Genomic DNA, 18,555 nt, shown 5'->3' on the forward strand with positions numbered 1-18,555 from the left:
TTTTTTAAAAAAACTCTCTGACATTGGTAAAAATATCTATTTTTTTTCTTTGCATTCCCTTGATTATTAGGGATGTAAACACTTTATCATGGTTGCTAGTCATTTTTGTATACTGTTTATGAACTAGCTATTTCATTCAGTATTTTTCTTTCTTGACTCATCTCCATATATGAGTTAAAAAACAGCAAAAGCATAACACATAGCCTGATACACTCTGTGATTTTGTAACATGATACTGATTAGGCAATCAGAGTTGAAAGGTATAGTTCTTACCACAGACTGAGAAAGGGATGACACGAAAAATGATGGACCCTTTTAGAAGACACAGTTCTGTAATGGGAATGGGCTAGCTGTGTACTAGAAACACAGTGAGGAGTAAGAGAGTCAGCACCCTTCCTGAGGTGTGTCTGCATATTATCCCCAGATACAATATATCAAAACCCTTGATATACAAAGGGGATGTTACTCTGTAAGTTAATGTTAAGGACTAGCAGTGTCCACAAAATGCATTCTAGTGTGAAGTGATACAAGTCTGCATACGAATCAGGTAGAACTCAGCCTTTGTTGTTGTTCAGTTGCTAAGTAGTGTCCCGCTCTTCCGTGACCCAGTGGACTGTAGCCCGCCAGGCTCCTCTGTCCATGGGATTTCCCAGGCAAGAACACTGATGTGGGTTGCCATTTCCTTGTCCAGGGGATCTTCCTGATCCAGGATCAAACCTGGATCTCCTGCATTGCAGTCAGATTCTTTACCACTGAGCCACTTGGGAAGACCCTAAACTCAACCTTACTCACCATCATTTAGTAAATTCATCTCAATTTGGGAAAAAGAATTTGGAGTTATTTTTTAGCTTCATAACACATCAACACTAGGCTTTATAAACCTAGCTTTATAAACCTAGGTTTCTATCAAATCTTAAAACAAACCTGAATAATAATGAAAGCTAGTTTCCACATATTTAGATTTCCTATTCAGATATTATATATTTTCAGTTTTAATTTTATAGAAGAGAAAAAGATGGTGTTTAATCATCAGAATCCTGACACTTTTGTTTGCTTCTATTGACTGTTGAGCTATTTTTGCATATGTTTTGGTTCTTTTTAAAAAATATTTTTATTGGAGTATTATTTTCAGGTGTATATCTGAGTGAATCAATTATATTTATACATGTATCCACTCTCTCTCTCTCTCCCCTTTTTTTTTTTTTTGGTAGATTCTTTCCCCAATAGGCCATTACACAGTATTTAGTACGGTTCCTTCTGATATACAACAGGTTTTTATTGGTTACCATCATATAGTAATGTGTATAGGTTTCCCTGGGGTTTCCCAGATGACGCTGCTGGTAAAGAACCCTTTTGCCAATACAGGAGACGTAAGAGATATGGGTTTGATCCCTGGGTCAGGAAGATCCCCTGGAGAAGGGCATGATAACCCACTCCAATATTCTTGCCTGGAGAATCCCATGGACAGAAGAACCTGGACAGTCCACGGGGTCACAAAGAGTCAGACACGACTGAAGTGACTTACCACATATGTATAGGCTTCCCAGATAGTGCTAGTGGTAAAGAACCCGCCTGCCGATGCAGGAGACATGGGTTAGATCCCTGGGTCGGGAAGATCCCCTGGAGGAGGGCATGGCAAACCACTCCAGTATTCTTGCCTGGAGGATCCCATGGACAGAGGAGCCTAGTGGGCTACAGTCCATGGGGTCAAAAAGAGTTGGACTTGACTGAAGTGACTTAGGCATGCAACATGTGAATATGTTTAGGTTCTTTAAAGATCATGGGTCTATGCTTAAAAATCTGTCACAGTTCTGTTTTTTCTTTATTCATGATGATTTTTTCTTTTCAATTTTTTAAATTGTAGTATAGTACACATAACAGAAAATTTACCATCTCAACCACTTTTCAATGTACAGTTCAATGTATTAAGTACATTCATAACATTGTACAACCGTGTCCACTGTCTCAAGAACTAGCTTCCTCTTTTAAAACAGAAACTCTGTGCCACTCAAACTATAGCTCCGCCTTCTCCCCTCCCCTGTCCCTGCAACCATTCTACTTTCTATGTCTCAATTTTTACTCCTCTAAATAGCTCATATAAGTGGAATCGTGCAATGTTTGTCCTTTTGTGACTGGCTTATTTCACTTAGTATAGTGTCCTCATAGTTCATCCATACTGTAGCACAATGTACAATTTCCTTCTCCACATTTTGCTTATCCATTCATCCATTGACACACAGTTGGGTTGCTTCCACATATTAGCTGTTGTGAATAATGGGCGTACAGATATTTAAGACTTTGCTTTCAATTCTTAGAGATATATACCCAAAATCAGATTTGCTGAATCCTGCAGTAATTCTATTTTTAATTTTTTGAGAACAGAATACTGTATTTGACAGCAGCTGTGCCATTTTACATTCTTACCAAGAATACATAAAGATTCTAATTTCTGCGTATCCTCGTCACCACAGTATTTTCTATTTTGTGATAGAGTCCTCCTAGGGGTATGAGATGGCATCTCATTTTGGTTTTGATTTGCATTTCCCTAGTAATTAGTGACATTGAGCATCTTTTCATGTGCTTGTTGGTTATTTGTATGTCTTTTTCCTTTCTAATTGAGATGTCTTTTATTTTGTTCTCTTGACTAATGGCTCTGACTAGAATTTGCAGGACTCTGTTTATTTAGAAGTGGGGAAAGCAGCCATCTTTGCCTTTTTTCTGATCTTGGAGGGAAACCCTTCAGTCTTTCACCATTGAGTATGAATGCTACTGTAAGCTTTTCATGAAAAAAAAAAGTGAAAGTCACTCAGTCGTGTTTGACTCTTTGTGACCCCAAGGACTGTATAGTCCATGGAATTCTCCAGGCCAGAATACTGGAGTGGGTAGCCTTTCCTTTCTCCAGGGGATCTTCCCAACCCAGGGATTGAACCCAGGTCTTCCGAATTATTGGCGGATTCTTTACCAGCTGAATCACAAGGGAAGCCCCAGAATACTGGAGTGAGTAGCCTATCCCTTCTCCAAGTTATCTTCCTGACCCAGGAATCGAACCAGGGTCTCCTGCATTGCAGGAGGATTCTTTACCAATTGAGCTATGAGGGAAGCCCCATAAGCTTTTCATATATGACCCTTATTATGTTGTTGGGCAGTGAGTTCAGTTGCTAGGAGTAGAGAGAGCAGCTTAATCTTGTCAAGGCTTATTTTTAATCCTTTGTTACTGTAATTCATGCCTAGACATTATTCTAGGAGTAGATTTGTCCTGCTACTAAGGTATAACGCCCTAGGTCTCTCTATTCAGTGCTCCAGTTTTTCAAGCTCTCTTCACCGTGGCTGAGTGAAACTTACGTTGCCACAACATGAAAATGTGCAGAACTACACGTCACTGCCACGTTCTTGGCATACTTTCTGATAGAATGGGAGAATTTTTGGACTGAGTAATGTGTTTCTGCCTTTGGGGCTCTTCCAGATCACATGTCCTGCTAGCCTACATTGTTATCTAAGGCTCTCCTAATTTCTCCTTGTACTCCCCAGACCTTGTTATCTATGGGAGGCCTGCTTCTCTCTCTGCCACCTTCAGGAAAAGATGCTGCTCTATCTCTTTGTTCAGCTACAAAGGGCTTGGTTTTCTTTGGAATCCCATTCATCCAGCATTATCCGTGTCTAACACTCTTAGTTAGAGGATGTTATAAAAGTATATTTTTGCTTTTCTGGGGTTTTCCTGTTATCATGTCCCAGTGTTACATGATTTTCTACATCTTAATTAAGCAAAGGTCTTCAAAACTCTCTTTTTAGGTTTTTACTTTAGTAATGGGTTTTAATCCCTGATGTAGTTGAGTAAATTACTACATGAATACAGATACATCCTCCGTATTGCCAAATTCAGACTTAAATTGAAGAAAATAGGGGAAACCACTAGACCATTCAGGTATGACCTAAATCAAATCCCTTATGATTATACAGTGGATGTGACAAATAGATTTAAGGGACTAGATCTGATAGACAGAGTACCTGATGAACTATGGATGGAGGTTTGTGACATTGTACAGGAGGCAGGGATCAAGACAATCCCCATGGAAAAGAAATGCAAAAAAGCAAAATGGCTGTCTAAGGAGGCCTTACAAATAGCTGTGAAAATAAGAGAAGTGAAAAGCAAAGGAGAAAAGGAAAGATATAAGCATCTGAATGCAGAGTTCCAAAGAATAGCAAAGAGAGATGAGACAGTCTTCCTCAGCAATTAATGCAAAGAAATAGAGAAAAACAACAGAATGGGAAAGACTAGAGATCTCTTCAAGAAAATTAGAGATACCAAGGGAACATTTCATGCAAAGATGGGCTCGATAAAGGAAGAAATGGTATGGGCCTAACAGAAGCAGAAGATATTAAGAAGAGGTGGCAAGAATACACAGAAGAACTGTACAAAAAAGATCTTCACGACCCAGATAATCACGATGGTGTGATCACTCACCTAGAGCCAGACATCCTGGAATGTGAAGCCAAGTGGGCCTTAGAAAGCATCACTACGAACAAAGCTAGTAGTGGTGATGGAATCCCAGTTGAGCTATTTCAAATCCTAAAAGATGATGCTGTGAAAGTGCTGCACTCAATATGCCAGCAAATTTGGAAAACTCAGCAGTGGCCACAGAACTGGAAAAGGTCAGTTTTCATTCCAATCCCAAAGGAAGGCAATGCCAAAGAATGCTCAAACTACTGCACAATTGCACTCATCTCGAAGACAATGGCACCCCACTCCAGTACACTTGCCTGGCAAATCCCAGGGATGGGGGAGCCTGGTGGGCTGCCATCTATGGGGTCGCACAGAGTCGGACACGACTGAAGCGACTTAGCAGCAGCAGCAGCAGCACATGCTAGTAGAGTAATGCTCAAAATTCTCCAAGCCAGGCTTCAGCAATACACGAACCGTGAACTTCCAGATGTTCAAGCTGGTTTTAAAAAAGGCAGAGGAACCAGAGATCAAATTGCCAACATCCGCTGGATCATAGAAAAAGCAAGAGAGTTCCAGAAAAAAACATCTATTTCTGCTTTATTGACTATGCCAAAGCCTTTGACTGTGTGGATCACAACAAACTATGGAAAATTCTGAAAGAGATGGGAATACCAGACTACCTGACCTGCCTCTTAAGAAACCTATATTCACGTCAGGAAGCAATAGTTAGAACTGGACATGGAACAACAGACTTCTTCCAAGTCGGAAAAAGAGTACGTCAAGGCTATATATTGTCACCCTGCTTATTTAACTAATGTGCAGAGTACATCATGAGAAACGCAGGGCTGGAAGAAGCACAAGCTGGAATCAAGATTGCCAGGAGATATCTCAATAACCTCAGATATGCAGATGACACTACCCTTATGGCAGAAAGTGAAGAGGAACTAAAGAGCCTCTTGATGAAAGTGAAAGTGGAGAGTGAAAAAGTTGGCTTAAAGCTCAACATTCAGAAAACTAAGATCATGGCATCTGGTCCCATCACTTCATGGGAAATAGATGGGGAAACAGTGGAAACAGTGTCAGACTTTATTTTGGGGGCTCCAAAATCACTGTGGATGGTGATTGCAGCCATGAAATCAAAAGACGCTTACTCCTTGGAAGGAAAGTTATGGCCAACCTAGATAGCATATTCAAAAGCAGAGACATTACTTTGCCAACAAAGGTCCATCTAGTCAAGGCTATGGTTTTCCCAGTGGTCATGTATGGACGTGAGAGTTGCCCTGTGAAGAAAGCTGAGCGCTGAAGAATTGATGCTTTTGAACTCTGGTGTTGGAGAAGACTCTTGAAGAGTCCCTTGGATTGCAAGGAGATCCAACCCGTCCATTGTAAAGGAGATCAGTCTTGGGTGTTCTTTGGAAAGACTGATGCTAAAGCTGAAACTCCAATACTTTGGCCCTCATACAAAGAATTGACTCATTGGAAAAGACTCTGATGCTAGGAGGGATTGGGGGCAGGAGGAGAAGGGGACGACAGAGGATGAGAAGGCTGAATGGCATCACCGACTCGATGGACGTGAGTTTGAGTGAACTCTGGGAGTTGGTGATGGACAGAGAGGCCTGGCGTGCTGCGATTCATGGGGTCACAAAGAGTTGGACACGACTGAGTGACTGAACTGAACTGAACTGAACAGATACATCCAAATGGAAGTGATACATTGTGGACCACATTTATTATTTTAAAAGGGTTTTGTACCCTACTTCCAGTGTACCTACAGTATTAAAAGTGAAGTGCAAGTGTTGGCTTCTCAGTTGTGTCCAACTCTTTGTGACCCCAAGGACTGTAGCTTGCCAGGCTCCTCTGTCCATGGAATTCTCCAGGCAAGAATACTGGAGTGGGTAGCCATTCCCTTCTCTAGGGGATCTTCCCAACTCAGGGATTGAACCCAGGTCTCCTGCATTGTATGTAGATTTTTACTGTCTGAGCCACCAAGGAAGCCTTGTATAATTTAATCTATGTCCTCTGATATGAATTGGTTATGTTATAGCCTTATCTGAAAGGAAGAGAAAGAAGGGGGGAGAAGTTTATATATGTTTTTATGTGTGTATATTTCTTATCCAGTGTGTGCATAAGCACATATATTCATGCACAAGTGCACATACACGGGCAAAGATGTGTTTAAAACGCATTGAAATTCTTCAAATGGAGGATCCTTAAATATGTTAGAGAATTTTATACCCAAAGAGAGTTGTTATAGGTGACACACACATTTTCTGCAATAAAAGTACACAGCAATGGAAACATCCCAAAACATCGATTTTCAAGATGCTCTTTCCATGTAACAAATTTCTTTTGAAAAGAAGCAGTTACTTTCTCTTTAAGGAAAAAAAGAAAAAAACCTTTTTTCCCCTGAAGGGTAGATTTGTGTGTGTGTGTGTGTGTGTGTGTGTGTTTCCTTTATAAAATGTTATCTTGGCTGCAGTATTGCAACAATCTTCAAATTAAGCCTGCTTGTAAAGCCCTGTCTCCAGTCTGCTCTCTGAACTGCTTTCACAATAGCTTACCTAAAATAACCTGGACCAGCACTCGCTCCCTCCCCCACCATCTCTCATTAAGAAAAACCTTCACTGATTTGCAGTTGGCTTCAGAAGGACTGCTAACATCCTTGGGTGTTAAGTTGCTTCTGTCTAACTCTTTGCGACCCCATTGACTGTAGCCCGCCAGGCTCCTCTGTCCATGGGAATCTCCAGGCAAGAATACTGGAGAGTGTTGCTATGCCCTCCTCCAGAGGATCTTCCCCACCCAGGGATCTAACCCGTGTCTCTTGTGTCTACTGAATTGGCAAGAGGATTCTTTACCACTAGTGCCACCCAGGAAGCCCTGCTAACCTCCTTTGTTGTTCAGTCGCTCAGTCGTGTCCGACTCTTTGCGACCTCATGGACTGCAGCACCACAGGCCTCCCTGTCCCTCACCATCTCCCGAGGTTTGCCCAATTTCATGTCCATTGCATCAATGATGCCATTCAGCCCTCTCATTCTCTGGTGCCCTCTTCTCCTTCTGCCCTCAATCTTTCCCAGCATCAGAGACTTTTCCAGTGAGTTGGCTGTTCTTATCAGGTGACCAAAATACTGGAGCTTCAGCTTTAACATCAGCCCTTCCAATGAGTATTCAGGGTTGATTTCCCTTAAGATTGACTGGTTTGATCTTTTTGTTGTACAAGGGACTCTCAGGAGTCTTTTCCAGCACCGCAGTTTGAAGGCATCAGTTCTTTGGTGCTCTGCCTTCTTTATGGTCCAGCTCTCATAGCCACATGACCACTGGGAAGACCACAGCCTTGACTATACAGACCTTTGTTGGCAAAGAAATGTCTCTGCTTTTCAACACACTGTCTAGGTTTGTCATCACTTTCCTGATAAGAAGCTATCATCTTCTGAAGATTTTTCTGACGACGTTAAGCTCCTTAGCATGTGTACAATCCTTCACAGATACTCAAGGTCATTTCCAGACGTTCCCAGTTATGTGCTGTAGGTTGAAGTCTTCCTCCTTTTTCACTGCTTCCTGGGTATGGAGCAACTTTCAGATCTCTGCATATTTGCATATACTGTACTCCTTTGTCCATAATATTCTTCTTCTTCTTTCTAGGAAGTTTCTACTTAGCCCTTCAAGACCCAGTGTAGATAGCTTTCCTGGGGAAATTGTCATGACTCTCATAAAGAGAGCTGATTTTTCCCCCAGATTTGCAACCATTCTTCTGATCCCATTTGATGTTGTATAATCTGCTGGCAAGACAAATCTGCTTCCCTGATTAGATAGTGAACAGCCTGAGTGGTTTAACCCATCTCTGATCCCCTGCACTTAATTAAAAGGGCCTGGGACCAGGTAGAAACTCAGTAATTGTTGCCATATTCACAAATGAAGCAGGCGGATGGTGACATACAAAGAAAATATGTCACAGCAAATTCTTAAATGTTTTACTTAAATGTTTTCAGTTCCTTTTATGATAAAGCCAGAAGGAAATCAAATGAGGCCAGGTCATCAAAGATCAGAGAGTCCATTTTCATTCCTGGATTCTTCCAGAAAGAGAAAGATGACAGTTCTCATCCTAGCCTGCAGCTGCTTTTAGCTTGAGTTGCCTTGTTTTCAGGATTATGTACGATGATAAACTGCTAGAATTCAGTAATAAGCAGTGAGATTAACTGATGACTAAGGATTAAACACACAATCTTAAGTTGAGCTAGGATAAGATATTTTATTTTCCCCAAATCTGAAGTATTATTTATGGTGTTATCAGCAGTGTAACTAGGAATAACAGATTGAAATTAAGAAAAGACCATTTTCAGAGGAAGACAAGAAAAATTCTCTAGACAGTGAGACCTACTAGACTGTGAAATAGGCTTTCAAGTAAAGTGATGGAAACACAGTCCCTGGAGACATTCTAAATAAAGGGACAATGGACTCAAAAGTGCTTTGCAGAGGAGCACTAGCTAGGTAGCTGAGTATGATAGCTGGAGCAGCAAGGGGCCTGAGGTTTGGGATGACGACCAGCTGTGAAGGGTGGGCTGAGATCCAGGGATGCTGAGGAGGGTTTGATAAGGAGGAGAGAAGCAAAGACAGTGTCAGTAATGGAGGAGGAACACGTGTTGGAATTAACATGGTATGCAGACAGATATTTTCAGGTTTGTAGACAAGGCAGCTAGAACCAGCTCTGACAATGGGAAAAAAAGTTTGGGTGGAAACAGTCAACTAGATCAAAGAGGAGCCTAACAGATGAGAAGAGTTTATTCTTGATATGATGGGTAATGGGGAGCAGGAGCTGATCCCTGAACTGGGAATTAGCCCTGATGCCCCGGGTACAGTCTCTTTCCTTGGAAGCAGATGGGGATGGAACAGGTGTAACTTGTTTCTGGTAGCCCAGGATCTGGCAGAGAATGAATATTTGCTGAATATCTGTTGAATGAAGTAGAGGATGAATGGGTAAGAGTTACATAATCAAAGCATAGTTGTAAAGAAGATTAGTTTGACTGAGGGGGGAGGCGGGGGGCAGGGCAAATGAGGAGAGAGGAGCTAGAGTCGGGACAACCATTGAGAAGCCTCACAGAGCGTATTACAGAGTCCAGCTCTCAAACACTTCTGTCCAGGTGAGAAATCCGTGCTGTGTTGTGACTCAGCTTACACACAAACCCCCATACTTGCATACACATGTGTGCCACAGAACAATACACAAAATAACAGTACTCATCACAAATGTATGATCTGGTTTGAGCTTCCCAGGTGGCACGGATGGTAAAGAACCCACCTGCCAATGCAGGCAACATAAGAGGCTCGGATTTGATCCCTGGGCCAGGAAGATGCCCTGGAGGAGGAACTGGCAACCAACTCCAGTATTCTTGCCTGGGAGATCCCATGGACAGTGGAGCTTGGTGGGCTATAGCTCATAGGGTCGCAACGAGTCGGACATGGCTGAAGCAACTTAGCATGCATGCATGATATGGTTTGAAATTATTTTTTGTATTCTGTTTCATTTCTTTTTTTTTCAGTGCTGACTGGGATACACTAAACTGAATTCCTGACTGGCTGATGCTAGTGTGCCACAACCTGTGGTTTGAAAAGCTCTGATCAGGAGATAAATAATCAATTAATTATCATCGAAGGAGAATACATTCTTGACGAACATAATAAAGTACAGCTTTTCTCAAAGTGGGGAATTTCCAGCAGCTGACCGAAGGGTCACACCATCGAAATACAATACACATGGAGGCACTGTTACTTCAAACATACTGTGAAAAAACAGTCCATTTGAACCTTTCAAGGCCTGTGTTGGACTCTTATATGCTTCAAAATACAGAATTCAGAACACTTTTAGGAAATTTACTAGGGACTCTTAGTATGGGAATCAGTTAAATACCCATTAGATGTTTTGATAAGTCAGATTAATGCCAGCATACTGCAGAAATCTCAAAAGAAAGAGTAATTATTTTTATTTTTGGCAGAAATATATTGTGGGCCTCTAATCTAGGACAAAGTTGAATTAAATTTGAGGGTTAAATAGTAATGACACTGAGCTTTTCATATTTCAGATTTTTTTTTTCTGATGGCAATCTCTTCTTCCAATCTTTTATAGTTCCTCTGGTCCAAATCTCTTGGGTAAATATATTTAAATTGTTCTAGGTTTCTATTGCTCTTCACATTGGCAGACATAGAAAGCCATTTTGCTGTCTTAGCTTCCAAATGGGTCTATGGATCTAATTCTCCCTTCATTTCTTAATAGGTTTAGAATAATCCTCTCTGGCACTGGTTTATCTCCTGATACAATAGTAAAAGAGCATCATACTTCCCTTTATCCCTCCAACAGACAATAATATCTTCTTTTCCTTTCTTGTCCTTAATTGACATTGTTTATACTCCTAGGGACCCTTATCTGCCTTCCTGGTAGTTTTGTAAGAAAACCACCTATGTCCACACCTCATTTGTCTCAGAAAGTCCCTTGGGAAGCCTTGCTGGCAGTCACTCCATCCTTCGGAAACTTCTCTTCAGTCTTGGCTTCCTTTCTGGGTCTTAATTATGTGTTTCCCCAAATTCTTCAGCTTTCTCATAGGCATATGGATGGCAGTGCGGTGGGAGGTTCAATTAATGGATCCTCTCAAAGAGATGACTTTTATAATCCACTGTTTGCATTTTTTAAAAGGCAAAGCAAAATGATTGTTATAAGACATGGGAAACTATGTTGGTTTACTTCACAGTCTCAGGGTGGAGAGGCTGTCCTTCGTGTGCATACCAAGTTGCTTGAGTCGAGTTCACTCTTTGCGATTGTATGCACTGTAGCCTGCGAGGTGCCTCTGTCCATGGGTTTCTCCAGGCAAGAATATTGGAGTGGGTGGCCATGCCCTCCTCCAGGGCGTCTTCCAGACCGAGGGACTGAACCCGCATCTCCTGCACTGGCAGTTGGGTTCTTTATCACAAACACCACCAGGTTGTCCTTTATCCCCCTCTTTAAGCAGCACAGGATGGAAGTGTTGAATCCTTGTGTGGCAGAACTGCAAGAGCATGGGTTTAGAGGTGGACACACGGGTTTTCACACTGAATCTGCCACTTATAATTCACTCTGTGACTTTCACTGGCTACTTAGTCACGCTGAGCCCTGGTGTCTTCATCTGTAAAATAAGTGCAGCACTATTTACTTTAATAGAATGAAGGATTAAATGAGGCCATGTCTATTAGGTGCCTAGTACTGTGATGGTTCTCAAACTTGATCTCTGTCATCATCACCTGTGAATTGCTAAAACGTACAGAAGCCCGAGTGCATTGAGATAGAAGATTCTTTGTCTTTTCACAAAATTCCATGTGAGGTTCTCACCAAAGCTTGAAAACCATTCATGTAGAGTATGGTAGACCATCAATATGCATAAGACCTTTGCCCCATTTGCACACTCAGAATAGTTGAAAAGTTCAGTTCAGTTCAATTCAGTAGCTCAATCCTGTCTGACTCCTTGTGACCTCATGGACTGCAGCACGCCAGGCCTCCCTGTCCAACACCAACTCCCGGAGTTTACCCAAACTCATGTCCATTGAGTAGGTGATGCCATCCAACCATCTCATCCTCTGTCGTCCCCTTCTTCTCCCACCTTCAATCTCTCCCAGCATCAGGGTCTTTTCAAATGAGTCAGATCTTCTCATCAGATGGCCAAAGTACTGGAGTTTCAGCTTCAGCATCAGTTGTTCCAATGAACACTCAGGACTGATCTCTGCCAGGATGGACTGGTTGGATCTCCTTGCAATCCAAGGGACTCAAGAGTCTTCTCCAACACCACAGTTCAAAACATCCATTCTTCAGTGCTCTTTATAGTCAACTTTCACATCCATACATGCTGCTACTGCTAAGTCGCTTCAGTTGTGTCTGACTCTGTGCGACCCCATAGACAGCAGCCCACCAAGCTCCCCTGTCCCTGGGGTTCTCCAGGCAAGAACACTGGAGTGGGTTGCTACCTCCTTCTCCAATGCATGAAAGTGAAAAGTGAAAGGGAAGTCTCTCAATCGTGTCCGACTCTTTGCGAACCCATGGACTGCAACCTACCAGGCTCCTCTGTCCGTGGGATTTTCCAGGCAAGAGTACTGGAGTGGAGTACTCCGCATCCATACATGACTACTGGAAAAACCATAGTTTTGACTAGATGGACATTTGTTGGCAAAGTAATATCTTTGCTTTTTAATATGCTGTCTAGGTTGATCATAACTTTCTTTTCAAAAAGTAAGAGTCTTTTAGTTTCATGGCTGCAGCCACCATCTGCAGTGATTTTGGAGCCCAAAAAAATAAAGTCAGCTACTGTTTCCACTGTTTCCCCATCTATTTCCCATGAAGTGATGGGCCAGATGCCATGATCTTAGTTTTCTGAATGTTGAGCTTCCTTTTCCTTCCTGTGTTTGTTTATCCTGTTTCCGCATACCAAAATGTAAACTCCAAGACAGCATGGACCATGTATTTCCTGTCATGTATGATTAAGTTGGTAATTTGTCAGAGGAAGATAAAGAATCTGCCTGCAATGCAGGAGACCCAGGTTTGATCCCTGGGTCGGGAAGATCCCCTGGAGGAGGGAATGGCTATCTACTCCAGTATCCTTGCCTGGAGAATCCCATGGACAGAGGAGCCAGGCAGGCAGCATTCCATGAAAGAGTCAGACATATCTGAGTGACTAACACTGCTACTACTACTATAGAGGAAGATTTAATATTATTCTTTTCTCTTTTTTACTTTATACTATGAAAATTTCAAACACACATGAAAATGGGGAATAATGTAATTATTCTTTACACCCATTACCCAGCTTTAATATAATTGATATATGGCTAGTCTTACTTTTGGGCTTACCTGGTAGCTCAGACGGTAAAGAATCTGCCTGCAATGTGGGAGACCTGAGTTTGATCTGGGTTGGGAAGATCCCCTGGAGGAGGGCATGGCAACCCACTCCAGTATTCTTGCCTGAAGAATCCCCATGGACAGAGGGGCCTGGCAGGCTACAGTCCATGGGGTCACAAAGAGCCAGACTCGACAGAGCAACTAAGCACAGCACTGCACAGTCTTACTTTATCAATACCACCTTCCCTTCCTCCCAGGTCAAAAATTTTAAGGCAAATCCCAGACACATTATTTCACCTATAAATATGTCAATACATGATGTTAGAGATAAGAACACTTTCTTTGATATAAACATGGTACCATTTTAACACCTAAAGAATTAAAATTTTTTTCTTAATTTCATTTAATTGTCAGTAATTAATGGTTTGTTCAAATAAAGATCAAAGCCCACCACTGCATTTGGGTGACATGTAATTGTTTCCCTTTCTCTGTTTTTTTCAACTGGTATTCATTTGTCAAAAAATCTGATAATCTATTTTATAGACTTTTTTATGTACTGGATATGAGTGGCTGCATCTTTTTTATTTCATATATTTTTTAAAATGGAAACATAATTCATGTATCATAAAATTCACAGTTTCAGGGTATATAACTGGGTTTTAGTATATTCACAGAGTTGTATAACTGTCAACATTATCTAACTGCAAAACTTTTTAAAACCCCAAACTGGGGACTTCCGTGGTGTTCTACTGGATTTGGCGCTTTTCCTACTGTGTCCTGGGTTCATTCCCTGAGAGCTGAGACCTGCAAGCCACATGTCATGACAAAAGAAATAGACTCAAAATCTATCACTCTCCATCACCCCTCCCCCAGTCTGGGAGCCACTAGTCTACTTTCTGCCTCTATATTGCATATTTTGGACATTTGCATGAAAGAAATCGTACAATATGTGGTTCTTTGTGACAGACTTCTTTCACTCAACATAAATTTTCAAGATTTCTTTATGTTGTAGCATGTGTCAATAATCATCCCTTGTTATGGCTGGATAATAATTAATAATTAATTTAAAAGATATTTCAAAATAAAACAACAGTTTCATTGTGTTGTAATTCTTTAATAACTGTCAAGCCATTCATTCATTTATTCATTTATTTGCTTAACAAATATGTATTGAATACTTACTCTGTACCAGATATTATGATAAGTGCTGGGGACATAGTGGTGATAAAGACAAGCAGGGTCTCCTTTCCTCTTAGGAAGTAAATGACAACCAGATTCAAGCAGAAAATGAAAATGGGGTCACCAGAATATCCCATTCACCACCATTCTGGACAAATAGGTGTACGTGCATTGCAATAGTATCACTAGGACATGTCCTGGCTCACAGTGAGTTCTTAGGAGAAGTAGAAAGCATTTCCAAGTAGTTTCCTGTGTTCTTCTCCTTTTTCTTGGTCACTTGGTACCTCATTTCTCCAAGCATTCCAGAGTAGGCTTTCAATACCTTTGGTAGGCCCTTTTCACTTTTCCCACCTTTTCTATTTCTTGTCTTCCTCCCCATTTCCTCTAAGAAAAGCACGATGGCATGTTTCCTTATTTAATCGATTCATTTCTTGAATGTGGAGGGCAGGATAGGATGTAGGAATACATTAAGAAAGCCACCAAGAGGGTGGTACAATTTGGGAGACTCTGGGGCTTCCCTTACTCATCAGTGTCTGATAGTTCATATTTAAACATTCTTGCTCCAGAAAGGTGTGTACTCTGGCTGAAATGTAAATACCCCTGGGGAAATCATATTTTTGAGTCTTATACATCCTTTCTGTATTGGGGTGAATGGGTTTATTTAATTCTTTTTAGAGAGAATGGGTTTGGGGTAGGAAAGAGAAAAATTGTGAGCAGTAGATAATTGAAATTATTTGGGGAGGAGGTAGAGAAGGGAGGTGAAATTTACCATTACAAAAGAGAAACAAGTCAGTTTTTCAAACTGAATTGAATTGACTTTACTTTCAAACTGTATTGCTAAGTTCCTGTAAAATCTCTAAACATGACACAAAAAATTAAAATTAACCTGATGATAGGTACTCAAATTTCACTGAATATAACACTTGGGATTATATGTAACACTAGGATTATATGAATATATTTAGAATTCCTCTGTACATGTTCAGGGCCTCTTATGTATTCCTTCCTGCAAATCCTTTTCCATCTCTGTCTTAAGGGTGAGAATTCCTGGCGTTCTGAATACAGACTAGTAAAGTCAGTGGACCCCAAATCAAAATTTAAGAAGAACATGAAAAGATTTTGGAATGATCAAAGAAGCATTAAAATTTAGAGACAGATACTTGTTAGAATATGATGCACTAAGATATACTGTGCCCTTCTGTGTCAATTCTTGCCTCATACACATGAACCTAAATGTTTCTGTACCAGTATTCTCATTGTCCTCAACAACACCGGTCAGGTTTTAGTCATTCATTTCAGTAGGATGGTTATAATCATTTTTTTCAATTTCAACTGATTAATTTCAATGATAGATTTTACACTTGTATTAAACAATAAGGTTTTTTAATATGAAAGAAATGCCTTAACCAACCCAGTCTTTAAATGAATAGCAGTTTTGTGAAATTGTGTGTGATACCATCCCATATAAAATATGTGGACATAACAATTACAGACCATCTGTTAAACTGGCATCTTGCTTGTACAGGAATGAAATTTCAATTAAGTTTTATTATGAGGAAGTGTAAATGACAGATCCCATACGAAAGTCCATGGCCAGCAAACTGTCTAAATAAAGAGGGGGATGTCATATAGTTAATGAGTTGGATCAGGTTCCCTGATTACAGACTTTGTAAATAATGTGTTTGTTCACGAGGTCTTAAAAATGAGCGCTGCTGGTAAGTGTGGCAGTTGTTTTGAAAGAGATGCCCATATGGAAGGTAAATTAGAATGGCTGTGCGACACCGTCCAGAGTCGTCTGGTTAATGTTGATTCACCACTTCAGCTGGAGGGACTGAAATTAAATCATGCATTTGATAAATGGATGATATGAAAGGAGAGGAACACAAATCATATCTCAACAGCCTCTAATAAATTCTGATTTGCTGGGAGTCATGTATCCATTGCCTGAAGATGGGTTCACAGCTCTGAGGAACTGATGTCATGATCTAACAGGGGTTTGACTGTGGCTGAATCATCCCAGGAGGGCGAACGTCTGACACTGTCAGCGAGTCTCAGGCCCAGGGTCTGGATTATGAATGGGAGAACAAATGCGCTTGTGAGTTTTAGCAGTGAGATCTGTCTCATCACTCAATGAACAAGGTCCTCATTTCCTAATCTGTCACTGTTATTCATGTCTTTTATTGATGAAGACAGTCAAGAAAAGAGAAATCACACCAAAATTGTACTTGTTCAAGTAGTAAATTGGAGAGTTGTCAAAAGAAGTCTAATTTTCATTCCCATAAAATAAGCTAAAAATAATCTCAAGCCATTTCTCTTCCATGCTCTTCTGAAAAACATAGAATTAAGTAGAGTTGTAATTCATTATAGAAGCCATAACCCACAGCTGCAGACCCTTGAAAAGTTATCCGAACTCTTCCCAGACTTTTGCTGAGTAATGTCTGTGTGATTCAGCAGCCAGACTCCTGCCCTGGACAGGACTTGCCAGAGGCATCTGCAGCCTTGGTGACCTGTCCCCTCCGGGCCCAGACTCTTCCACATTCCAAGGTTCCTGAACAGATATCCTGTCCCAGAAAGTAAAGTCTCCAGTGACTTGTACTGTTAATCTGCTTTTCTAGCTCTTAATGGAGAGTGGTTTTTTCTTTCCCTTTTTGGTACTGCCTTTTGAAAGAGAGGATCACTCTAGTGGCTCAGACGGTAAAGCATCTGTCTGCAATGCAGAAGACCCAGGTTCAATCCCTGGGTTGGGAAGATCCCCTGGAGAAGGAAGTGGCAGCCCACTCCAGTATTCTTGCCTGGAAAATCCCACAGATCTCGGAACCTGGTAGGCTACCGTCCATGGGGTCGCAAAGAGTCGGACACAACTTCACTTTCACTTTGAAAGAGAAAGGGCAGATGACAAGAGCAAGGAAAGTAAGCTTTTTACGTGGATGGAGGCTAAGTGCACATTTTTTGGCGGTAAGGCAGAGAAAGTAGTATGCTATATACATGGCACTCGGGCTGTGACTAGCACTAGGGTGTACCAGGAGGCAAGTATCAAGACTGCAGGTGAGTTTTGACTACTTTTTAAGATTTTTTTTATGGTGATATACTTTACAAAGAGTGCAATATACATATCTTACGTTCAGTCATTTTTGACAAATGGCCATGTAATTCACAACCTTATCAATACACAGAACACTTCTATCACACTAGCAGATTTCCTTGTTCCCTTTTCCAATCAGTCCCTCTGCTACAACCCACCCCTTCCATGCAACCACTGACCTGATTTTGACCAACATAGATTCATTTTTCCTATTGCAGGTGATATACAAATGAAATCGTACAATTTGTGCTCTTTCATGTAAGGCCTCATGAAGAAGGCACTCCTTCTGTGAGAGAGTTTGAAGGGTTAATCCATGTTGCATGTAGCACATATCAATCATTCACCCATTTCTATGGATGAGAAGTGTATTCTGCTGCATAAAAATAAACCAACAGAGAGCTTATATATTTTTCTATCAATGGACTTGCTGCTTCTAGTTTGGAACTATTATGCATATAGAAGCTATGAATATTCTCGTTTAAAATTTTTGTCGCTGTTTCACTTCTGTTGGCTTAATATCTAGGAGTGGGATTACTGGGTTATGGGATAGATGTGTATTTAACTTTCTAAGAAGTTTTCAGTGTTCAGTGATTGTACCATTTTGTGCTGTGCTTAGTCGCTCGGTTGTGTCCAACTCTGCAATCCCATGGACTGTAGCCCACTAGGCTCCTCTATCCATGGGGTTTCTCTAGGCAAGAATACTGGAGTGGATTGCCATGCCCTCCCCCTCCAAGGGACCTTCCCAGGGATCAAACCCAGGTCTCCCACATTGCAAGTGGATTCATTACCATCTGAGCCACCAGGGAGTGGGTACCCTATCCCTTCTTCAGCAGATCTTCCCAACCCAGGAATCGAGCCAGGGTCGCCGGCATTGCAGGCAGATTCTTTACCAGCTGAGCTACCAGGGAAGCCATTTTACATACCTGCAATTTCTCCATATTCTCAACATTTGATGTTATTTTTGGGACTGGGGAGCCTGGTGGGCCCCCATCTATGGGGTCGGAC

Source organism: Bubalus bubalis, chromosome 4, assembly GCF_019923935.1.
Source record: "Bubalus bubalis isolate 160015118507 breed Murrah chromosome 4, NDDB_SH_1, whole genome shotgun sequence".
Classification (NCBI taxonomy): Eukaryota; Metazoa; Chordata; class Mammalia; order Artiodactyla; family Bovidae; genus Bubalus; species Bubalus bubalis.